The sequence below is a fragment of the Pelobates fuscus genome, chromosome 1, assembly GCF_036172605.1.
Source record: "Pelobates fuscus isolate aPelFus1 chromosome 1, aPelFus1.pri, whole genome shotgun sequence".
Lineage (NCBI taxonomy): Eukaryota > Metazoa > Chordata > Amphibia > Anura > Pelobatidae > Pelobates > Pelobates fuscus.
Window position 1 is genome coordinate 209,990,192 of NC_086317.1, and position 25,335 is coordinate 210,015,526.

Below are 25,335 nucleotides of genomic sequence, written 5' to 3' on the forward strand. Positions count from 1 at the left end.
CTTGCGATGTTAAAAGTAACGCACATTGGTAGGGCACTAGCGGCTCGTGTGAATGTAATACGTACTTATTGCTAAAACATGTAGGTAACTTTTATAATGTTTAAATAAACATAGTGGTAGAACACATTAGTAGCTCATGTGGTGTTAAGGTAGACCTGTTAACAGCACTCGTAGGTAGCTCCAATGCATTTTGTATAAGGCATTGCAGTAGAATATGCAAGTACCTCTTATGGGGTTAAGTCACATAAGTAAAATTCTAGTCAACAGTGCATGCTAGTATTACACACTAAGTAAATGTTTCTCTCTGCAGATCTGAAATAATTAAGACAGCCGTGGGAGCATCAACCGAGGGATCAAAATAGTGAGATCCCCCTCCCCCCCCCAAAAAAATGGGGAAAAAACACAAATTTAAAAACAAAAATTTAAAGTTAGTCTCTTGTTGCGCAGCCGGGCTTAAGTCTCATTTGGGCCTCTGCTCTGGCCTGTCAGTTTTCTTAGCAGCTGCCTCCCTTCAGGGTTACGTGACCTATGGAGGGCGCTGATGTATTGGTCGCCTTTTCGCCGTCGCTGTGCCAGGGTTTTCTTCCCTCTCGGTGGTGTGAGTGTCGGTTGGTAAAGTCCTGTGCTCCATGGGCGCAGCGAGCGATGGCCGTGGTAATTGGAGCTTCTCTAGGAAGGCCGCCGGATCCTCCGCCGCGGACAGCGTCAACACTGCGTCTCCGTGTGGTACCACCAGGGTACCCGACGTGCCCATCTATACCTGACTCCGTGGTCTCTGAGGAGTTTGGTGACCGGCATGAATCTGCGTCTCTCCAGCAGGACAGCGAAAGGTAGGTCGTCAAAGATTCTCACTTGGCAGTTTTCCACAGCTATGAGGGGTGTGCTCCGTGAGCTGGTCAGCATCGCTGTCTTCACTGCCGGGCTCCGGGTGACCGCGATGATGTCCCTGGGGGCGTCCACAGGGGCTGTTGCGGCCTTCCGTATGCGGAACGCAGAGGACACGGGCTGCAGCCCTCCCTCTCCTCTCACCTCCAGTACAGTGGCCATTTTATTGGCAAACTCTAGTACTGACTCCGGTCCCACCGTCTCTGGCACCCCTCTTATACGTATGGTTTTTCTTTCGGTGCCTGGCCTCAATGGTAGTGACGGCCCGGGTGAGTCGCTGGAGCTGCTGGGAGAGATCCGCTATGTGAGCTTGGGTCTCTGTGAGGTTGTTGTCCCTTTCCTCCTCTCTTGTCTCGACTGCTCCCAATCTGGCCATGATGCCGCCCATCTCTCCACGCACCCCGTCTAGATCCTTCTTCCAGACCCCACGGAGCTCGAACAGGAGCCTTTTAATGTCCCCCTTGGTGGAGGGCGACGTGTCTGAGTCGGAGTCCTCTCTCTAAACTCCCCTAAACTCTGCTGAGGGCCCGTGTTGACATCGATTCCTCTTCATCTGGGGACGTCTCTGACTCGCTGGATCCTCGAGGCCTGGCAGGCGCCATCTTAGGCTGCGCTGTCTGCTGCGGCCTATCGAATGACCTCCTGATATCTGGAAGTTTAGAAGCCTCCGATGTCAGTAATTTGCTGTGCTTGCGCCCCATCTCTCTCTTGGGGGGGTTCAGTGTCACCACTGTCTTGGTTATAGGGTTGAGCTGTGTGTTTTTAGTTGGTATATGCTATTGTCTCTAGTTTCCCCCTTTTGTTATTTAGGTTTCTTGCATTAGCAAGCATCCGTTTAATATTGCCATGAGCCACTTGCAGTGCATGTAAATGTTTATTACATACCTCCTCTGTTCTGATCTTGCCCCTACCCCTTGTTCTGAGCTAAATCCCATCTACTTTTGGTTTTATTAATTATTTATGAAGCGACAACAAATTATGCAGTGCTGTACAATCTTTGTACCTTCTTCTAAGGTTCTATCACAGCTATTGAGATTTTATCCAAATGCAAAATTAGCAAAATCACTACTTCCTACTCCAAGACACTGGCCATGTAATAACCTTCCTAATCTCCTGCTACTTTATTAACACCCTCTGATACTGCCATTGGTACCCAGTGTGGGCCACGACAGCTGTCTACTCTCTTAATTATAGAATCCCCTACCATGACAACCTGTCTAAAGACTTTTATAATCTCAATTCCACCCGTGGTAAAGGGGATGTTCCCTTCAGCTGTTAGAAAATGCAGCTACCATTTTAAGTCAAATTAGCAAATCTGCCAGGGTGCACAAAAACAGAACTAGTCAAATTGTTATTTCCTCCCCACTTTCATGTGTAACCATCACCTAAACTACCTTACTTTCCATACCAGTTTTAATTTCCTCCCACTCTACTAAACTGTTTAGAAAGTAGCATACCCCTTTAAAAATTTGTAAGTTCTGCCTCAATGTCGCAGTTTGCTTCTCCCGATTTTGCTACCCCTAATTCCCAAAGACGCAACAAAAGCAACTAATATATAAAAACAGTGACAACAGTAACTACCTGATTTGTTTAAACTCCTGTTTTTTAGACTTCTTCTTGACTGTTCCCTAAAAGGACACTATAACCACACAGTCCTCTCTATATTTCAGAGATGCCTGTAATGAAATTAGGGTACTAATAATAAAAATGTTAATAAATGGTAAGCTTCATCCTTTTCATTATGTGGCCCAGAAGCATGACTAGTGGGCTAACTCATGGACGATTCCTGTAATTATTAAGAGGTGATCCTAGTGGCCATGGGTATTATGTTAGGAGCTGGCAGTGTGTTGGCCCATAACCATTTATCACTTGACAGGCTTGCAGAATGAAGGAAAAGTTACCTGGCAGTTTTTCAGTAAGCGAAGAGGGGACCAGACAACTTTCTTCAAAGGATGGGATCCAGGATTTCCAGATTTTAAGAGATGATTCTTGGTGTAATATTGTCATCCTCTCCCTGTGATTTTTGTGAAAGGTTTTATGACAGAGAAGAACAATTTCTGTATCTGGGGGTGATCTAGTGAGAGAATGGTACCAATGAGCTGAAAATCTGAATCCAGGCAGATTGACTAAGTGGCTGTTCCACCACGTATGGAAATAGGCATTATTTAGGAACAATTGTGTAGGCAAAGGCCTCAGGTATTGTGGAAAGTATGGCATACTCCATGAACGAGAGCGAATACCACCAGGAAACTACTTGATATAAATCCCCCATGACTATAAAAGCTGAAATCTTTTGTGAAGTTACAATTTTATTGCTGTCTTTGCTACACAGGATACAGAGCGTTATTCACTAAACTCCAGTATTGGTAAATTAAATCTAAATTGTAAAATCTGTGCTAAAATAGCAAAGTTGTGTATAGAACGGAAATGGCCAAAGTTTCCAGAACCTCTATTTTTGCTTGTATTTTACCATTTGGATGTAATTTATCAGACTTTGAAGTTTAGCGACTAACCCTGCCTCACAGCAACCCTGCCATAATTATTCAGTAAAATTTGAATTGTTTGAAATCCAAAATATTTGTTTGTCTCATTTGTTTATGTTGATATTTTAAGGTTGATCTGGTTTGTCTTCTAAATTGGGTGCTGCTTCCCATTCCAATTTATCAAAACTATATTACAATTTGCTAATATGGAACATTTATATGTTAGACACTAGTGATACTGATGTTTAATGCCAACTGAGGAATCGATTTGCCATACAGATAACTTTTTTTCATTTTTGTCTGCGTTATGTCCTATCATCCAGCTACCATGTATGCAATATGTACAATGTCCAGAGGGTGACAGTATGAGGCAAGCCATATGAAACCTATTTAAAAAAAACAAAAAAAAAACACAACAAAACAAGCAAACAAACCATGGAGCATTGTATGCGAAGTGATTAAGTCGATTCTTATGGTTTTTGCGTGTAGTCAAAAGTTTAGCATTGAACATCCTACGTGTGGCTAGTTTTCTTTAATATATATATATATATATATATATAATTTTATGTGTGCATAATGTATTAATTTATGGATGTGAACGAAAATGGAAGCAAGCTGTTTTTCAAACACAGCCTACTTATTTTTAGACATTTTGTAGCTTCATGCTTTACACTGAAACTATAAGACAAAAACAAGTAGGCTGGTGGTTTGACACATCGCACGGCTGTTTATAAACATAGCTCAAGCATGCAGCTGCCGTCTGCCTGGGTAAAGGTCTATGGGGAGACAGGACGTTCGAACCCCGCATTATAGCCCCTGATTGTCCATGGACTCACACACCGCGCAGTAGTGTTGGTAGCCCCCCATATCAATTCGTGTGTTAAAATAATGTATGACTGAGAAAATAAAACAATCACTAACTGGGAAATAAGATTTCACCGATTCTCATTCTCTCAGGTGAGACAGATAGATATCTCTCTCTATATTTGTCAGATAGATATCCCTTGTTATTGATTAGCCATGTTTTATTGGCGGCATGTACACTCCTGTGCCTGGGCAAGGTATGCCTGCCAACACTAAAGATGTCTGCCTCGGGGGCTCAGACCCCTCAAGGATCGAACAATGGATAGGTGAGCCCCGCCCTCCCAGTGCTATGCCCGTCTGGCAGCCAATGGCCACTTACTCCAATATTTACGGGTACACGGCTGGGAGAGCAGAGGGGGTGCCGTTGCCTAGTGACTGCGCGTTCTAGCTGTATTGCGAAGGTTCGATCACGTGTGGAGGTGGATTGAAGCGCGGGAAACCGGGGGTTTTGCGCCGGTGATGTACGTATCGTGTGATGTACTGTGAGCATTGCATGGCCGAGAAACGTGCGGCATGATATCGCTTGGCGGGATCTGTAACCCGGGCTTCATGCTGTGTAGTATGTGCAGGGCTGTATGGCTGTGTTTATCAGTGTATCAACACAAAGACCTCTAAACCATGCGAGCACACTGAGTTCATGTGTTATGTATGTGCACATACAGTAAAGGAGTGTACGTTGTATGTTACAGAAATCTCTATGTACATTTCGTTTACAGTTATTTTTTTTTATTATTATACTTGTTTGCACTGGTTTTAGTAAAATTGATGCCTGTAGTACATGTCCTTGATACAATTTGGGTGATATATCTTCTGCTTAGTAAGCAACACCTAGATCCCTTATGACAAATCAGGCTGTTTCCTGTCGTTTACTTTAGTGCTTCAAATGAACACTCCAGTGACCATAACCACTGCAGCACTTTTTGTTGTGCTTTCTTTGTCCTTTTCAGTTGTTTTGTTATGATTATACTCCCCCTTTGCCATGCTTTGGGCACTGGTGTCACCCCAATGTGGTAGTCAAATTGTTTGCTGACATGCTTATTACCTGGAGTCTTCTGGTGCCAGGGCTGTACTTATTGCAAAGCTAACAATGCATTTGCCTTGGGCGGCAAAATACATCGCCCTCAAACGCCCTAGCAGATGCCCGGTTAGCCTCATGTCATGGTGGGGTAGTCCAAGAGCTAGCTGCTCATATTCTAGCCAGACGGTGTAGTACCCCTGTTCTCTGAGCTCTTCTTGCTCTGCTCGGTCATGTGTTGGTGTGCCAATTCAGAATTTAATGCAAATCAAGAAAATTAACCCACAGATGAATTTGTAAGAATAAGTGATTAAATATGTGTGCGAGCGCACAAATTAAAATTAAAGGATCACTATAGTGTCATAAAAACAAAGCGGCTTTCCTGACCCTATAGTGCCCTGAGTGTGCCCCCATCCTCAGAGTCCCCCTCCCGTGGCTCTAAAGGGGTTAAAACCCCTTCAGTTACTTACTTTAATCCAGCGCCGGGCTTCCTCGCGCTGGTGACCTCTCCTCCCCCCGCCAACGTCCGCTTCCTCTGCCAACGTCAGCGGAGCCGAATGCACTTGCACGGCAAGTGCCATGCGCGCATTCAAAGTGTCCATAGGAAAGCATTACTCAATTGCATGTCTCTATTGACGCTCTGTGAGATGGAGGCATAATATGCCTCCAGCGTCGCAGATGCGCCTCTAGTGGCTGTCCGGAAGACAGCCTCTAGAGGCTGGCTTAACCCCAAATGTAAACATAGCAGTTTCTGTGAAACTGCCATGTTTGCATCTGAAGGGTTAAAATCTGAGGGACCTGGCACCCAGACCACTTCATTGAGCTGAAGTGGTCTGGGTGACGATAGTGTCCCTTTAAATGTAGAAATCCACACGTCTACTGAACACGCCCATCTTAGCTCCCGATCAGTCATTGTAATAATGTTGCTCTTTTCTGTCATTGAACATAGTTCAAGGAACCATCTTGTCATCTTATATTAAAACAAGTCAATAGGGACAGGAATCTAATTTTTAAAAAAAAAAATTTAAACACTATTTAGGGTTCTGGTGTCTCTTTAAAAAGCTAGAAAACGTACCTTTTTATTCCAGTTATGCGTCAGCCTGCCGGCTCTGGTCACATCCCCATCCGCCTCCCCGGCTGACCTTATCAGAATTGATGATCTCAATGCTTTCCCATAGGTGGCCACTAGAGGTGTCCCTAGGCTCTAATGTAAACACCGCCTTTTCTTTGAAAAGACAGTGTTTACATTAAAAACCTACAGGGACGGACTATACTCACCAGAACAACTACATTAAGCTGTAGTAGTTCTGGTGACTATAGTCTCTTTAAACTGTTTTTTTTTGTTTAACACTGCTGATGTGTCTTCATGTGTTAATCCTGTGATGTAAAACATTGCCATTTTGTAGAAACTGCAATGTTTTCATTGCAGGGTTTAACACACATCTAGTGGATGCCTTCCTAACAGCCACTAGAGGCACTTCCTCAGTGAGAACCAAATCAGACTGTTCTCATTCAAACGCTGCTCATAGAGTGCATTTGAGTGATGCAGCACAGTAATTTGCCTCCCGTGTACACTAGCCTCATATTGATTCTCTATGGGGAAGCATTGGATTGGGTAAGAACACAAATCTTGATGATCTCCGCTAGTAGGTTGGCAGCGGGAAGACCCACGCGGTGAGGGCTGAGAAGTAAGTAAAACTATATTTTTGTTTATAGGCTAGTGGTAGGGTGGACATCCAAATAGCACAACTGTGTTGCATTAGGAATAAATGTTTGTATTCATAACACTATATAGTGTTCCTTTTTAATACACATTTAAAAAAATAACATGGCATCACATGAGAAGTTCTACACAATACATTGGTGATTGTCAATGTTTTATTATACATTGTGATTTACAGAGAAGTCACAGCTCCACTTCAAGGATTTCATGCTTTGTGTTCTATGATACCTTGTCTACCCCTCCCCCTCCCCCTTTTAATGAAAGGCTTAAAGTATAATTTTTACATGTCCTAATTCCAGGTTATGCTGGAGATAAATGTATATTTTCTGGTTAGACACTTTGGATTCTCTGATATCTATTCTGTCTGCTGTGCATACTGATGCCAAATGTTTTTTTTTTTTTTTTTTTTAAAGTGTGTGACTAATGCTGTTTTATGTTGCTTAAACTATATAGGATTTGCAGGTTGTAAATTTTCGGTAAATGTTTTAAATGCACATTGTTTATAAACTATGCGTATCCTGTAGCAGTAGAATAGTCTTGAAGGCTAAGAAATGGATTCCTCTGAGCAATCTAGAACCGGCTGAGAAGCATTGTTACTAGCTAGGAATGCTTTTAGAAAAAAAATGCTAGGTTTGATAAAACAACAAAGCTTATAACATAGTCTTTTATTTTTTTTTTTAAATAAGCATATAGAGAAATGATACCTTTTGCATGTTGCTTAGTGCAAATTTGGTAGAAAGAATGGCAAGATTTTTGGTTTGCATTTTAAATCTTCATGAAAGCTCTTTAGCTCTTGAACAACTTTTGTAGTATTACATACTGTCACCCATAGACACTTTTTGAGTGAAATACTTATGTTGACTGTATTGCAACACAATCAAAATACATCATAAGACTATACATACTGTCACCCATAGACACTTTTTGAGTGAAATACTTATGTTGACTGTATTGCAACACAATCAAAATACATCATAAGACTATGTAGTAACTACTTTGCCTTTTGGTGCAAGCCCAAGGTTGAGAAAAGACTGTTTCCACTGTCAGTTTTATCAATAAGTTATCAACAGCCATAGGAAAGAGTAATCTTCTCATGCAAGCTATGGAGGGTCATGTGGAATCATCTATAGCCACCAAGTGCAAGAGTATTGCAGTGATGTAGGCTCTCTAGACAAAGTGCCAGTAGCTTCAGAAGGAAGGTGGTATGTAATGCTAACACTGTCATGTCACTGAAAAGGCAGTGTTGACAGCAAAATCTCTGCAGGGACAGGCTATAAACCAACTTATAAACATTAAGCTGTAGTTCTGGTGACTATAGGGTCCCTTTACATAATTAAAGGGACACTCTAACAACTACAGACTAAAGGAGTATATGTTGTGCTGCTAAAAGTATGACATGTGCTTTTGATTTTTTTTCTCCTCAGTACTAGTTCTCTTGTACACCTGTGCTCATGGTCTCTTTGCATAGACACAATATGAGCAAAGTAACATTTCCTTATTTGAATATCTCCACCTGAGACTATGGGTACCAGTGATCCTTCTAACAGCCCACTGTGAAGCCCTCAACCTTGATGTATTTTGTTCAGTCAAATTACTCATTGAGAAGTATTTGTGAACCTATGGTACATGTGTGACAATTGCGACAATTACAATTCACTAATCCAGTCCTTGTAATATACAAACACTGAATCTAATCCTTTTCTCTCTGAAGGATAAAATTGTGCACATGTGCACAGTATGTGAGTTAAGTGAAAGCCCAACTCTGGCTGAGGACCACCCATCTCCCAAGAAGAGAGCCCCCCACCATTGTGACCGTTAGGGTGGATTTGAGGGAGGGTCAGAGGTATTGATACAAGGGAAGACACACACACACACACACACACTGTTTCTAGCATGGAACAAGCGAGGTAGTTACAACTGACAGCTAAGTTTAAAAAAAAAAATCAATCTGTGTACTTAAAGCATTTTAAACAATACTGCGCACACATTTGCAACATAACAAATTCAAACAGCAGAAGTGGTTATGATGCTTGGAGTAACCCTTCAATACCTTTTTTGATTCTTTACATTTGGTTTCATCGTGCACCACATAATGACCATGAACATTATTAACCCCTTAACCCCTTAAGGACACATGACGTGTGAGACACGTCATGATTCCCTTTTATTCCAGAAGTTTGGTCCTTAAGGGGTTAAGGACACATGACATGTGTGACATGTCATGATTCCCTTTTATTCCAGAAGTTTGGTCCTTGAGGGGTTAATGGTTCTCAAAGAGAAGCAGTGGATTGAAAGTTGCGTTTGAGGTGTAGATCCCAGTTTCTTCTCTTCTGCGTGCATTGGATTGGACCAGAGCTAATCGTAAATAATGATCTCAGTTTAGCAGCGGCAGTTTAGAGAAGACTGTCCCAGTGCTATCATAAAGGTGTGTTTTAATAACTTTTTTTTTTTATTATTTAAATAATTTAAAGAACACGAATAAAGTGTAAAAATAAAGGAACACATCTAATTTACAGTAAAACAAAACGCTTGAAAACGAATTGAAAAAGTGGAGGATTGTTTTAGTTTCCTAGCACTATAAAAACGTCAATAAGCCGCAGTGACTATAGAGTTTTAGTCCCTTTAAAGGGACTCTATGGCTCAGTGTGGTAGTTGTTACCTAGAGGTTCTGAGCGCTGTCCCCAAGTTTTTATGTCAAGCTATTTAAGGAGTTGTTTGACATAAACTGAGGATCTACTTGGTACCCAGTGCCCTTCCCATCTTCACCCACATGCAGAATTAACTTGCCACATTATCAGTATCCTTGACTGCATTGATAAGCTAATGGCTCTTGGGTCCCAGACATCCTGGTTGGATGGAAGCGATATTAGTAATGCAGATGTTTATGTGGAGGTGAAGTGAGCTATGGATGCCAAATAGAGCTTTGTTTCAGTTTTTTTTTGTGTGTCTGTGTTTATAAACAGGGGGATAAAAATGGAATGCACCCATAGCTCTTGAGCTCTGGTTGTTGTTTAGAACGTTCATTTATAAAGTAAAACGGTATAAGCCTGTTGTCAGATTTTTTAAAATCTCTGTTTACTAATTTATAAATGTAACAATTTTAGATGCACAACTGTTTTGTATTTCGCATTCTATTGCCCTGACTTTAGTAACGGAATAGTGCAATTTCAATCAAACGTTTCAATCACCATGTGGCTTTTGTATAGTCCACTCCTGCTGTGTTTTTCTCTATCCTCCTTCACCTCTCCAGGGACTGCAGGTTACAGCTGAGCCCTAACTTCAAAATAAATAAACCCTCCTCTACCCGTTACAAACAAAGACTCCTCTACCTCCTCCCCTAACCTCGATACGCCCCCTACTCCTCCATAATACTCTGTCTCTAGGTACATCCTCCTCCTTTTGTATTCATGAAAAATCCGTCCACATTGTGGTCGGATAAAACAGCATTACAATAGAGGATATGACCATGGGAATAAACAGTGTGTAGACAGCAGGGTAGGATTGTAAGGAGGTGTTTTGGCAGTCCACGAGGGCTCAGGAATAAATAAATCACCACCTTTCGGCTCTTCTGGTGCCATAAAGGATTCTCTATAGGTGAAGAGAAGGCATTCATAGAGGTATGATGTCCTATTAATTTACCAAACAGGCGAGTGTGGTGTAACATGCAGTGTCGATGCTGGATATCCACAGGATTGTGTTAAATTTGTATCAATGCTTTTGGATTAACCTGTAGTCTAGTGTGTTTTGTTATTGTTTAATTTTGACATCTTAATTCACTTGGCGCATATTTTTATTTTTTTTGTACCTCTCTTAAATGAGCAGCATGCTTCGAGCTGCTTTCTTTTAACTGTGTCCGTGTTTTGTGCTAAGCTCTGGAGTTCAGGTTTAATCAATTGTTGATTTATAAGTATTTTTTTTTTAGTGATATAAGTTTAGTTTAGCTGCTTCCCCAAAAAATTACTTTTTAAATGGACACGTCACTCGTGCTTTGCTTTTGAAGAATGCTTTTGCTTTGTGAAATGTTTTTACTGTTTCCACAATATCTTGGCAGCAGGAGTAAGGATTGTTATGTTTATTATGCTTACAAACAAAAATGTGTTCCTCTCAGGTAAACAGAACCAATATTGCGGTAAAAAGGTGTATTTGTGTATGTATATGTGTGTGTGTGTGTGTGTGTGTGTATGTGTGTATATATATATATATATATATATATATATATATATATACACACACACACACCTGAGTAATACTTATACTTCTTGCCATTTGTTTCTGTGTGATAGTAAAATATTGATGCTAACTTTCTGTGTTGGCTAATTTGGACAGTAGTTGAGTTCATATTACTGAATTGTATTGGTGTATTTATCAAGTGTTTCTCTGTAAACATAAATACACAGCTGTTCTGAAGTCTAAAAAATCTAGCAGAGTCGGATAAATTACAAACAAAAGCTACAGCTCTTTTTGATGAAGAATAGTTGCACGAGGTTTGTGGCAACACAATCTTTTTGGTTTTCTCTTGACAATGCTGTCCATTGAACCATGTGCTGGTTTCAGAGATTGTTTTCTGAGTCTGTGGTCACACTGGCACACCTTTAATGTATGTGTGTGTTTTATTTATACATCACATCATGCTTAGTTTGCCTATCAGACAGCCCAAGTAATACTGATTTGAAAAAGTAAGCATAAACTCAAGAATATTCGTTTGTTCCTGTGTGTTATGTAATAATAATAGCCTGAGAATTGTATATAAATCTTTGAAAAGAATCTGTGTAGTGGTGCTGCATGTTTTGAATAATCAAATATTCTGTAGATCATGTGTAAAGAACAGGTAGATGTCCAGCAACGGTTTAACATAAAGCGGCTCTGTCACCCCACAAAAATATTGAGCATTTAATGAAATAAAATAGTCACATTGTCGTATGAATATCACTGAAATTCAAAAAATCAAGATATATCATAATAAGGACTACTTTGTCTTTCATACATTTTTTTTTTTTTCAAAAGGTGGAGCTACTGCGGTCACGTTTTGTCAATTCCTCTAGCCATTACTAGTGACACCTGTGAGGAATAAGGCTTTGCTATGTAGGCTCTTGTTGGGTACTCTGTAAACCTCACAGTTTGTACGGTTGTGAGAGACCGCTTCAGATTAGTTAAACCTACCTTCCCCTGCACCCCCGGTCCACCGCACAGAAAGCACCAACGTCACAATCTGGGGTCTGCGCAAAATATACAAAGATCCCCTTAAGGTGACCTGTCTACTTTAAGCCACATGACTCTTCAATAACCTATACAAAGATAGGCTCTGGAAAGCTAAGCATCACTGAGTTGTAGTTCCACAAGTGCAAATCACTTGTTACCAAATGCATGTGCAACACTAGGTAAACATTTGCTTGATCAATGGTGCAGAGGCTCAGTGCTAGATAACGTTGTGCATAAGTGCATTCTCATGTTAATCTGCATGTGTGCCAAATCTTTTAGAATTGTGAACCACATAGATGGGGGGTCCTCATCCATTGAAGATTGATTAGATTTGATAGGCTTTTCATAAAGGTGTGGTTTTGGCTTGCATTTTTTTTTTTTTTTTTTAAATACTATTCTAAGACAATGTGCCTATGCATATATATATATATATATATATATATATATATATATATATATATATATATATATATATATATATATATATATATATATATATATATATATATATATATAATTATACATTCCTGCCAGAAATACATCCTTTTATTCAGCTGAGGCAAAATAGAAAACTGATCTGTTTATTTTGACATGGATAATGTATTAAAATAAGTGCGAAAGAGTGGCTTTAGATTACACCATTATATCCACTCATGGAGAGGACAAAGATGAACGACCAAGCTCTTAATTGTTAACTAGTTTAGGATCAGTGGGATTTATTTTTTTGTGCCAACATCACAATCAGTTTTTTTTTTTTTTCTTTTATATTTTCATGCATTGTTCTACTTATTTATTAGCATTACTAATTTTGTACCACCCTACTCGAGTGCAGCATTCCAGTTTGGAAAGGGTCCCTAACAACTATATTATGATTGCATTGACTGGTCATTAATTAGAAATATATTTAGTAGTGGTGAATATATGGAATATTGAGAAAAAAAAATAAAATATAGTCTCTTCATTGTTTTGCTTAGAAAGACATTGCATAATTATTATGTTCATATGAGTTACAAAAAGGTGAAAATTCCTAAAATGTAATCATTGGGAAATTCATGTGTTGAGTTAATTTCTATAGAGGTTGCTCCACTTTAAGAACTTTTGTCTTTGCAAAAGATTCACAAATATCTCATATAGCTTTTTTATCAAGTCTGTGTTCAGTGTAGCTAATGTGAGAGAACCATAATTTTGAGTGCTAAAAGAACACACTAAGAATGAGATGCTTTGATCTGAATCAACATCTAAAGAATATAATTTATAAGTGTGGATCTCAGGACAACCCGAAGCATACAGTTTAAATGGGGGTGTCAAACGTTGGCCTTCTAGCAGTATGCTTGAAACAAACATTTTTATTTTATTTATTTATTTTGATTTTTTTTTTTTTAAAGAATGTTTAGAGTAGACTTTATTCCTCTCCTTGTTTGACTTTCTCAGAATTTAAGATACTGAAGTTTGTTTATTAAATGTTCTCTTTTGCAACAAGCTTAAAGGTAAGTATCATCCATTTAGTCTGAGAGAGAATTCTAAACCCTTTTAAGAGCTACCATTTGTTTACATGTTGTTTTACAATCTGCTTGAAATGTTATCAGCCATACCAGCTGTCATGGGTTACTTTAATGATGTAATCCTGTGTTGATGAAGTTCCCAGCTGCCCTGCCTGTACACTGGGCATTAATGGCTTGCAAATAAAGGGGAAAATATTACATAACGATATGATAGGACAATTTATTTTTATGATCATTTTCTGAAGCAATAAGTAAGTAAATGGAGGTCTTAATAGCTCAAGTTAGACCTATGTTAAAGGAACACTACAGCGTTGGAAAAGGAAATGTGCGCTGTGACAATCAGATGGTCTCTATGAGCCAGTCTGGTAGAAATAGTCACGTTTTATTCCGTTACTATTTCTGCTGAAGTGCCTCTAGTGGCTGTACGCATGATAGTCACTAGAGGCATTTAAAGCCTGCAGTGTAAGCATTGATGTTTCTTCGATGTTTTCATTTTCAGGACTAAAACAAAGGGGCATGCACCCAGAACACTTAATTGAGATGTAGTGGCCCGGGTGCCTTTTAGAGGATGGAATGTTTCTGTAAAAATTTAATTCTCCTCAGCTCTTGATGTATGAGGGTATTATTTATTTCATTAAATAATGACGTTGCCCTGGCGTTTCATCGACATCTGCTAATAAAATGCAGCCTGCTTTCAGTGTGATGCTGCTCTAGTGTATATGGTGCTTACTTAAATATCTGCCCTATGGAGCATGAATTTTAACATAAAATGACAAGCCCTATTTCAGTAGCAGAAGCTGAATGTGTGTGTGTGTGTGTGTGTGTATAAGAGTATGAATAATTATTCTTATATAAAGAGACCTAAAGAGGTTAGGTCTGCATAAGATACAGATATCACTTCATATGTTAATTTGCCTTTGCTGTTAGAACTCTCATTTTTTTCATTTCCATTCAAGTAACTGAATTATAGTCTATATATATATATATATATATATATATATATATATATGTATGTATGTATGTATGTTAAAATTAGGGATCGACCGTTTATCGGTCTGGCCGAAATTCTGTATTTTCGGCAATATCGGCATCGGCCTATAGAGATATCGATATTGCCAATAATGCAGACCAGGACCGCCGGGCCCATAACAAGCCCGGCGGTCCTGGAGAGCCCGCAGAAAGCTCTTACTTGCCTTCCCAGCAGCTCCCTTCAATTCCCCTGTCTAAACCTCGCGAGTCACACGGCCGTCAGATATTTAGACAGGGAAGCTGCTAGGAAGGTAAGTAAGAGCTTGCTGCGCACCCACACTGCACAGTCCATGTCACTGGACGTCCAAGGAATGCCATATCCCTCCCCCGGCCAAGTAAGAAGCAGGGAGGGGGGGGGACTAAACATTTTTTATAAAATTTCACATTTAAAATAAAAATGACCCCCATTTTACACAAATTACATACCTACACACAAACGCACACACTCTGCATTCATGATATACACACTACACAAACACACTGCATTCATTATATACACACACACTGCATTCAGTTTACACTCACTGCATTCACATACTCACACACACTGCATCCACTAATCAAATACTCTCACTGCATCCACTACACACACACATTCTTGAAAACATAAAAATATTTGGCATGTATATTTTGTGCATTTGCCTTAATAAAAACAAAATTTGCAAAAAAAAATAAAAATAATAAACATGTTAAGTTAACAGTAGATTTGTGTAGAAAGTTTATTTTTTCAAAATGGCTATCGGCCTGAAAGTTCACATATTATCGGTATCGGCTCTAAAAAATCAAAATCGGTTGATCCCTAGTTAAAATCAATGCACACAAAAACAAAGTTTGTGAGGCATTATTCCTACCATTAAATACTAAGTGGTTAACAAATGCTAAACTGCTATTAGCAGTAGTGTGGTTTCTTTATTCTGGTGTTCTGACAAAAATATTGGGATGATCTTGCTCTGAGAATTTTGTTGCAAACCTAGCTTGACAGATTCTGGGCATATACTTTGCACCCCTGTAATAATGAGCAATAGGTTAATATTATCAGCATATTCAGTGAAGGACACACATTCTTTGTTAAACATATAAATTTCATGTGGCCGTTCTATTTTCAATATGGTACAGTGATAGTGAAAGTATTCAACATGCTCGCTAAAGCAGGGGTGTCACATATGGCTAACATGTCAAATGGTGCCTGCTAACTAGGCTCAGATATCTGGATGGCAAATTTCTGTCTGCTGTGATATGCAGGATAACTATTACTTACCGTATATACTCGAGTATAAGCCGACCCGAATATAAGCCGAGGCCCCTAATTTTATCCCAAAAAACTGGGAAAACTTATTGACTCGAGTATAAGACTAGGGTGGGAAATGCAGCAGCTACTGGTAAATTTCTAAATAAAATTAGATCCTAAAAAAAATATATTAATTGAATATTTATTTACAGTGTGTGTATAATGAATGCAGTGTGTGCGTATGTGTGTGTGTATGAGTGCAGCGTGTGTGTATGAGTGCAGCGTGTGTGTATGAGTGCAGCGTGTGTGTATGAGTGCAGCGTGTGTATGAGTGCAGCGTGTGTATGAGTGCAGCGTGTGTATGAGTGCAGCGTGTGTATGAGTGCAGTGTGTGTGTGTATGAGTGCAGTGTGTGTGTGTATGAGTGCAGTGTGTGTGTGTATGAATGCAGTGTGTGAATGCAGTGTGTGCAGGGCCGGTGCAAGGATATTTGCCGCCGTAGGCAAAAATTTTTTTGCCGCCCCCTCCCCCCCCCATATGTCCTGACTTCCCCTCCTCCTCCCTCAGTGGTCCTTACCTCCCCACCCCCGTGTTCCTTCACCCCCCCCCCAGTGGTCCTGACTCACCCCTCCCCTAGTGGTCCTTACCCTCCCCTCCCCTAGTGGTCCTTATCCCCCTTCTCCCTCCCATAGTGGTCCATATACCCCCCCTCCCTCCCATAGTGGTCCATATACCCCCCCTCCCTCCCATAGTGGTCCTTATACCCCCCCTCCCTCCCATAGTGGTCCTTATCCCACCCCCTCCCTCCCATAGTGGTCCTTATCCCCCCCCCCTCCCTCCAATAGTGGTCCTTATCCCCCCCCCCTCCCTCCCATAGTGGTCCATATACCCCCCCCTCCCTCCCATAGTGGTCCTTATACCCCCCCTCCCTCCCATAGTGGTCCTTATACCCCCCTCCCTCCCATAGTGGTCCTTATACCCCCCCTCCCTCCAATAGTGGTCCTTATCCCCCCCCCCCTCCCTCCCATAGTGGTCCTTATCCCCCCCTCCCTCCCATAGTGGTCCTTATCCCCCCCCTCCCTCCCATAGTGGTCCTTATACCCCCCTCCCTCCCATAGCGGCCCTTATACCCCCCTCCCTCCCTCCCATAGTGGTCCTTAACCCACCCCCACCCTTATACCCCCCCCCCTCCCATAGTGGTCCTTATACCCCTTTTTTTGTTGTTATTAATTTTTTTTTATTCTTATTATTTTTATATTATTATTTCTTATTTTATTTATATATTTTTTTTTCGTCCCCCCTCCCTGCTTGATATATGGCAGGGAGGGGGGCTCTCCTTCCCTGGTGGTCCAGTGGCAGTTCAGTGGGGGGAGAGGGGGGCTGGCAGAGCTGTACTTACCTGTTCTGCAGCTCCTGTCAGCTCTCTCCTCCTCCGCGCGGTCTGTGCAGCTCCCTCTGTCAGCTCCCAGTGTAAGTCTCGCGAGAGCCGCGGCTCTCGCGAGACTTACACTGGGAGCTGACCGAGGTGCTGAACGGACGGCGCAGAGGAGGAGAGAGCTGACAGGAGCTGCAGAACAGGTAAGTACAGCTCTGCCAGCCCCCCTCTCCCCCCAGTCTGTATTATGGCAATGCAAATTGCCATAATACAGACTGACTCGAGTATAAGCCGAGTTGGGGTTTTTCAGCCCAAAAAATGGGCTGAAAAACTCGGCTTATACTCGAGTATATACGGTAATCTAATTACCTGAATGTGTTGGAACTGAGCCTTGGCCTGTTCAGTTTTCTATCCAGCAATGAACAAGACTTAAAATAATAGTGATCAATCAAAAAGTCTTCCCTAACATCATGCAAAAGTCAGCCAGCAGTATGGACATGTATAATGTAAGGTAAATTATATTTTAATGAGATTAGCAAATGGGGGTTGAATGACACAGGCCATAAGGAGCATGTCTAGAACACCTATCTGGCTTCAGCAATAGAGGCAGATAAATCAAGTGAGGGGAATAAATGAAATGTAAGAGAAGGATATTGAGGAAACCAAGACATAAAGGAGGCTGAGGGAGAGAAACACATGGAGAGTTGATTGAGAGGTAGATATAAGGGTTGAATGACAATATTACAGTTGTCCATCTATGCAAATGAGTGAGACACACACACACACACACACACTAAAGTGTAAGCCTTCTGATTAAGAAAATGTGACAAAGTACTTTGTGTGATTTAATGCTTAACTGCAAACCTTGTCAAATATCGCTATGAAGATTGAATGTAATATGTCATTGTGTATTATTCTGTAAAGAATACATAATTTTTTGGGGAAATTTAGTAAATCTTCTAGCTTACCTTCCTCTGTGCTGCTTGCCATTCTAAGCCTTATTTAGTTGGAAGCACTGCTTCTCTATGAAGACTGCGCACAATTTGAAGGTCTTAAACTGCACCCGGGGTGCATTTCTAAGCTGTCAAGTGCTTGTGCTTGATATCCGGTTTCTTAAATGCACTACCAGCATGTTTTTAGTCAGAAAAGCAGACCAAAGATCTTTAAAGGGTTACTCCAATCACCATAATCACTTAAGTGATTTCAGCTTGAAACATTGCACATACTGAATTATTTTTAAAGGGATTCTCTAGTGCCAGGAAAACAAACCCATTTTCCTACCCTGTTTAATAGTGCAGGACTCTTGGTTGTTTCATGTTTTTGCAGCTCTAGCATAATGTGTTCCCAGTAGATCTCCTATTGTAAATGAGTGGGCTTAAGCTGGTACCAGACTTACCATACATATACTACAGTTTGCTTTCCCTTTGTATAGGTACCACTCTGCACCTGTACTTACCCTCTACCACTCAAAGTCCCTCTAATATGGGCAGAGATGCAGGCTACCTGTGATGTTCCCTTATCTTACCCTCGATTGAATCCATACCCAGTGGGATTTGTACCAAAACTAGAATAAGTCTATCATAGGCTCAGCATGTTTACTTTTATATACCCCTAGCTTAATCAATTGGCAATTTGCATGTCTTTGTTACTTAACTGTTCATATATTGCCTTATAGCGAATAAGCTTGTTTCATTTAAAAAAACCAAATGTGCAGCATATATTGACCTTATCTGTTTTAACATCATTGTAAAACCTCTTGCCATAAAACAATACGTCATTGCAAAAGCTTGTATTCAACACTGCACGCCTAAAATAAAGAATAAAAAAAAAAGAAAACAAACCCATTTTCCTGGCACTGTAGAATCATGGAGTGCACCTGCCACCCCCATCCAACGTCGCTGAAGGGGTTAAAACCCCTGCAGACACTTGCCTGAATCCAGCGCCGATGTCTCTCCGCGCTGGGTCAGACTCTGCCCACGCAATGGCTGCGCTCGCATTAGGATTTCCCCACAGGAAAGCATTATTCAATTGTGAGGACGTCCAGCGTTCAGATAACGAAAAGTAGTCTAAGAACCCGGCAGTCCACCGGGTAGACAGCCACTAAAGGTAATTATTGCAGTTTATAAACGTGTCCCTTTAATTGTGTGCCGAGGGCTAGTTGCACTTCCAGCACACATGACTCGGGCAGAGTACTCTGCAAATTTTGCGTCTGTTGTCAAATGTTATGTCTGTTATGTCACTGTGTGACATAACAGACATAACATTTGACGTCACTGTGTGACATAACAGACATAAAAATCTTCTCCCTTGCTGACCGTATTCCTGCAAGGTGAAGATGGCTCTCCCCTCCCACCCACTTTGTACTTTTTCCACCTCCCTTTGTTGGAGACATAGTTTTTGTGTTTTTTAAATTATTTAAATAAATAACCCTGCCTCACCTTGCGGGCTCAGACTGCGCCTGTAAATGGACTGCACGAGGCCCCTGTGACATCAGGAACATGACCCAGCACTGGATTCCAGGTAAGTAAATGGTAGGGTTTTTTATTTATACAAACAGAGGGGGGACCTTATTCATAGTCTCCCAATGCTTTCCTGTGGGCACACATTGGATTGGCTGAGATCATCAAGATTGATTATTTCAGCCATAGAGGCGAGGCAAGCTATGGAGAGACCAGCAAGACCTGAGCTAAAAGAGGTAAAAAAACCATTTCAGATGCTATCGGTTGGGGGCAGGTCACCAATCACAAACACTCACTCACTCACTCACTGACAGACACACTCACACATTTTCTCAAACACTCACAAATTATTATTATTTTTTTATTTAAGTCCACCCAGCCTCTCTGCCTTTGGTAAAGCTTGAGTGGATCATTTAGGAGAGAAAAACAAGTAGCAAGAGAGGTGAGAACGGACAACTGGGGTTGCTCTGATTATTTTCAAGCTCCTCTTGCTCTGCTCCATTGCACACCGTTTAGTGATGCCGGAGTAATGTCATATTCCGGCTCCAGGCATCACAGCAGAGAGCAGAGCAGGAAGATTACAGCTGCCTCGTGTGCCTCCATTCACCCTCAGTTAGCCAGCCACCTCAATTCTCAGCCAGCCACCTCAGCTGAATGGGTATCTCAAAGTTTTTAATGTCCTGAACACTGTTAGAATGCACCCCAATGTAGACAGATTTATTCATTTATTTTGGAAAGTTGTTCAGTATTGGTACAAGGCATGAAAAATAGAAGGCAATAAGAACCACAAGTTTTTGTTTTTTTGAAAATGGCTGTATTTATGCCTGTATAATAACTGACAAGCTTATAGGTCAGGGATCAAAATGTTCACTCCTGACGAGTGAAAATTTTGCCCTGGTGAGATAGGGTCGCTGTCGATTTGTGCTGCCCCATTATGTCTTGTGTACTGTCCCAAAAGCAATTCAGTTTGTGCTAGCGTGCAATCCATCAGGGATGTATACTAAAGTGAGAATTGTTTGAAATTAAAAGCGAAATTTCCAATTTTATGGATAAAGTAGCTGAATTGGAAAAAATCTTCAAGGCAACTATGTGTAATTTTGGTCTAAATCTCAATTTAGTGAATAGCCCTGCGTGACTGACCAAATTCTTTCAAAGATTGCTTGAAAGTATATCTTACTGTCAGAGACCTAATTTTGGGTTCGTCTCTAAATCTCATTAGGTTGACAGTTATGTGTTGTCTGTCCCCCCTTTCTTTTATGCGCTATTGAAATGTTGTTAGTCTGGTAGAAATTTTTTTTTTCTTCATTAAAGGAACACTATAGTCACCTAAATTACTTTAGCTAAATAAAGCAGTTTTAGTGTATAGATCATTCCCCTGCAGCCTCACTGCTCAATCCTCTGCCATTTAGGATTATGCATTACCTTATTGTAAATAAATGATTTTTGACACCTTTTTATATTTGGTTTTCACTGTAAGATTTCATTGACCCTTTCCAAGTCTAAATTAAGTTAGAATTAATATGTGGAAGTAGCTAACTATCTATCTAATGATTTTATAGCCTGCATATTTCAAGGTCTGTTGTGTTACGCCATTGTTTTCTTTCTTAACATGCAAGCTTTGAACCAATACTGAGATGTGAAAAAAAAAATATAGGAAGTGTGTTCACCGGAGGTGACTTGTTGAAATATTTGCTTCAGAAGGTTTTTTTTGAAATGTGGGTGAAACATTTTACTGGGAGGGGTTGGCCTTTTTGTATGTGAATTTTTTTTTTTTTTTTCTGGGTGTGGATTTAACAAAGATTAAAGCTGTCTCTTCCCTTTGCCTGATTGCACTCTTCGCTGCTTGTCATTGCAAACCCAGAGGGAATATATATTTTTTCACTGCTTGGGAGAGGTAAGTAAGACTATAACATCTGATATGACAGTAGTCTGCACAAACTAATTAAACATATTGTGATTTGTGTACAGAATTCTTTATCAGAGTAGTTTACATAGGGTTATGTGCTGTGCTGTTTTGTATTAGTCCTGTCACTAAAATACAAGTGCACAAACCTAATCGGCTTCAATGAGCAAGAAAAGTGATACATTCTTACTGAACTATTTAAAATCCCACAAATAGTGATAAAGAAATTAGATTGAGTGCAATTATTGTATATCATTGTTTATATATTGTATCCTGTATGGAAAGTACTGTATGGTGGGTTGGCAAGTCTTCCTTTCTCTCTTTTTTTTTTTTGCTGGATATCATTCCAGACTTTCTAAAATATTCCCTTTATCATTTAAAGGATCACTATAGTGTCAGGAAAACAAAGCGTTTTTTCTGACACTATAGTGCCCTGAGGGTTAAAACCCCTTCAGCCACTTACCTTAATCCAGCACCGGGCTCCCTCGGCGCTGGTGACCTCTCCTCCCCGTCCGACGTCAGCTCCCCCGTCCGACGTCACTGGAGCCGCATGCGCGGCAAGTGCCGCGCACGCATTCAAAGTGTCAATAGGAAAGCCTTTCTCAATGTTTTCCTATGGACGCACTGCGCAACGGAGGTGAAATTCGCCTCCAGCATCGCAGATGTGCCTCTGGTGGCTGTCCGGGAGACGGCTACTAGAGTCTGGATTAAACTGTTATGTTTACATGTGAAGGCTTAAAACCTGGGGGACCTGGCACCCAGACCACTTCATTGAGCTGAAGTGATCTGGGTGACTATAGTGTCCCTTTAATATCTGTGATTTACTGATGGATATTAATTGTCTATTTTCTTGTCCCTGGTATTTCTCCCATCTTATGAGAATTTCATAGTTTAATGCACTCTGTCACAGATGTGCATTGCAACAGCTATCTGTTTGCTTATTTGTGCACATAATGTGTTATTTACACTTTTGATTTTATAGGTTATCTGTAGTTGATACTCATATATTATAATATATAGTCTGTACAATTATGTATTCTTTACGTTTCCATTTTGTTTGCTAGCAGTAGAATTTATTTGCATTTTTAATGTAGTTGTTGTATATCCAAGTAATGAGGCATGGATTTTATACATAACTCCAAAGCACAGTTGCTGGTGGTAATGTCTACTCATCCCTGCTTGTCCAACAGAGATATTGTCTCCATCTATTTTTTTTTTTTTTTTTTTTTTAAATCTTTGGTCATTTGTCTTCTGAGGGCTGAAGTCTCTCTTAAAGACCCAGCAGCTGGAGTGCCTGGCAGATAATGAGACATTTGAATGTTGAGGCAGATCCTGCACCTGATGCAGACATACGCTGGGCCTCAAGACCGCTCTCTGTCAGGCAGATGGTTATTTACATTTTCTTCCCCACAACTCAACATTGAGCGAAAACACCCATTTTATGCAGAACTGGAGAACTGTCAGTAACATGGTATAGTGCAAACCATCTATGTAAACTATTCCATATTTTGCAACTCTGCCAGCATTTTATTCTTGATATATCTTTCTTTATTTTATGATCTTGAAAATAACTTACGTTTTTCATCTCCATCTCTTTTCATTGAAATAATGAATCTCAATTTGCTCTTCCTGTAAGTGAAATGACAGTACTGGGACTGCTTTATATCTTCAAAAATTGAGTTTTTTTTTTTTTTTTTACTTGATGGGGGGTAAACGGTTAATTGCAGTGGTGGATAAATGTGTTATCTCCCTCTTATTTGCATAATTTTGTTCATTTATATCTGAGTTGAATGTATGTTAAACATATTAAGAATGTCTCTTTCTCATACAATGACAAAAGTCTTTTTTTTTTTTTTTTATAAGGACCTTCCTGGCAGGTCTTTCAAATTAGAATGTCATGTTACTTTTTAACTCTCAATTTTGCAAACTCGTTCTCAGATCACATTGGCATGTGCCTGACTAGCAAGTCATAGCTGAAATCCAAGTTTAGAGATAGATGACTTGGTTAAAGTTATAGCTAAGTTCTTGTCCTCATGGAAACCGTCCAGGAGAACAAATGTTTTGAAAGCAATTCCCTTGTTGCCTTTCTTGCAATTGTGTGAGGCAAGAATACATGATACCTGTGTTTGTTCCACCTGAGAGGCAATGTGGCTAGGGAGGGATATGGGATTGATTTGTGTTTTCATGTAAGTAATGTAACTTAAATGGCCACTCAAGGTACCCCCACATTTGATAAAATCTTTAGCCTAGGTTATAACTGGTCATTCAGAGTAAATTTTTAATGTCTTTTTTTTTCTTCTTTTCATTAGTGCATTATCTGTATAATAAGAAATTGGTTGCCTATGTGTCCTATTAAGACAAATGTAAGAAGTTGTCCTCCACTATTTATTTAAAATTAAGTCTGACTAATAGAAGATATGTTCACGTTTGTCTTTTTAAATGAAGACGATGGGTCTGCTTGACCAATTAACAAATTAACATTATTTTCACTTTTATTTTGTGTGTGTGTGTGTGCAACCTACCTGTTTTGTCATTCAGTTATTTTTACATAATCTCTGTTTTATAATGATTTGCTGCTAGCGTGTGATCCTCGCATTAGTGTGGTTTTTGAATTTGGGATTTCCTGAGCTCATAGTGTTTAAGCCAGTGTAAAATTGGGAGGCCAAGTGCACAATTATTAATCCACGACCAGGAAAGAGTCAAAGCTATTTGTAATATCCATATGCTTTTTATAGAAAAAAGGGTTAAACAAGCTTGACGTTACATTTAATTTATACTGCTTTTGATGTGCTACATGGTTAAAATAAAAAAATATTTAAAAAGTAAAAAACAAACAAAAAAACTCTCAGACGGAAGCAAAAATGTTGATATTTCAACCTCCAGAAGAAGGAATGTGTGTGTATGGCGATTTTTAATTGAAAACAAATGAGCTTATAGTAAAGAATGAAACTGAGACTTGAAAGCAAAAATCTATTGACTACAAAAAGATGCACATGCAGCTTTAAATGTGGTTAGTGCCAAAATTTTATTGGGCAATTTTATTCTTTGTGACATTAAAAGTTGAATAAATATTGAACAAACTAATAAACTTATTTTTAAAGTGTATAGTGAAAGAATAGTTATTTTAGAAGACATTAATTTTTATCCTAAATCTACTTTGTTTGCAGCTTGCAAGATAATGGCAGTAGAAACGTCTGATTTCTAAACATTCTAAAGTTTCAAATGTTGGACAATCAAGGTTGGAAGTTACAACCGTTTTTACGCATTATTAAGACTAATGCATATAGATATACAAATAAAAAAGTTTTAATGTTTTCCATTTCTGCAGCTGTTGCACTTTCACAGGTAAGCACCAGCTGTCTCTGCCCAGACCAGGAAGGATGGAAGTAGCTATGTCACCTCTACAGGGAGTGCAGAATTATTAGGCAAATGAGTATTTTGACCACATCATCCTCTTTATGCATGTTGTCTTACTCCAAGCTGTATAGGCTCGAAAGCCTACTACCAATTAAGCATATTAGGTGATGTGCATCTCTGTAATGAGAAGGGGTGTGGTCTAATGACATCAACACCCTATATCAGGTGTGCATAATTATTAGGCAACTTCCTTTCCTTTGGCAAAATGGGTCAAAAGAAGGACTTGACAGGCTCAGAAAAGTCAAAAATAGTG

General features: G+C 40.0%; 1 protein-coding gene across 20 annotated transcripts in view; it reads left to right on the forward strand.

The window, feature by feature from the left end:
- The first annotated feature begins 4,582 nt into the window (after nt 1-4,582).
- The window catches only part of EPB41 (erythrocyte membrane protein band 4.1), a 403,184-nt gene continuing 382,431 nt past the window's right edge, over nt 4,583-25,335 (forward strand). For 6 of the 20 annotated variants that reach the window (XM_063454177.1, XM_063454258.1, XM_063454215.1 and 3 more), the window contains exon 1: nt 10,378-10,587. The gene's annotated coding sequence lies outside the window, so the exon portion shown is untranslated. Of the gene's footprint in view, nt 4,694-10,368; nt 10,588-21,590; nt 21,657-25,335 lie in introns of those variants that run through there. The other 14 variants (XM_063454249.1, XM_063454284.1, XM_063454232.1 and 11 more) reach the window with 9 other exon arrangements.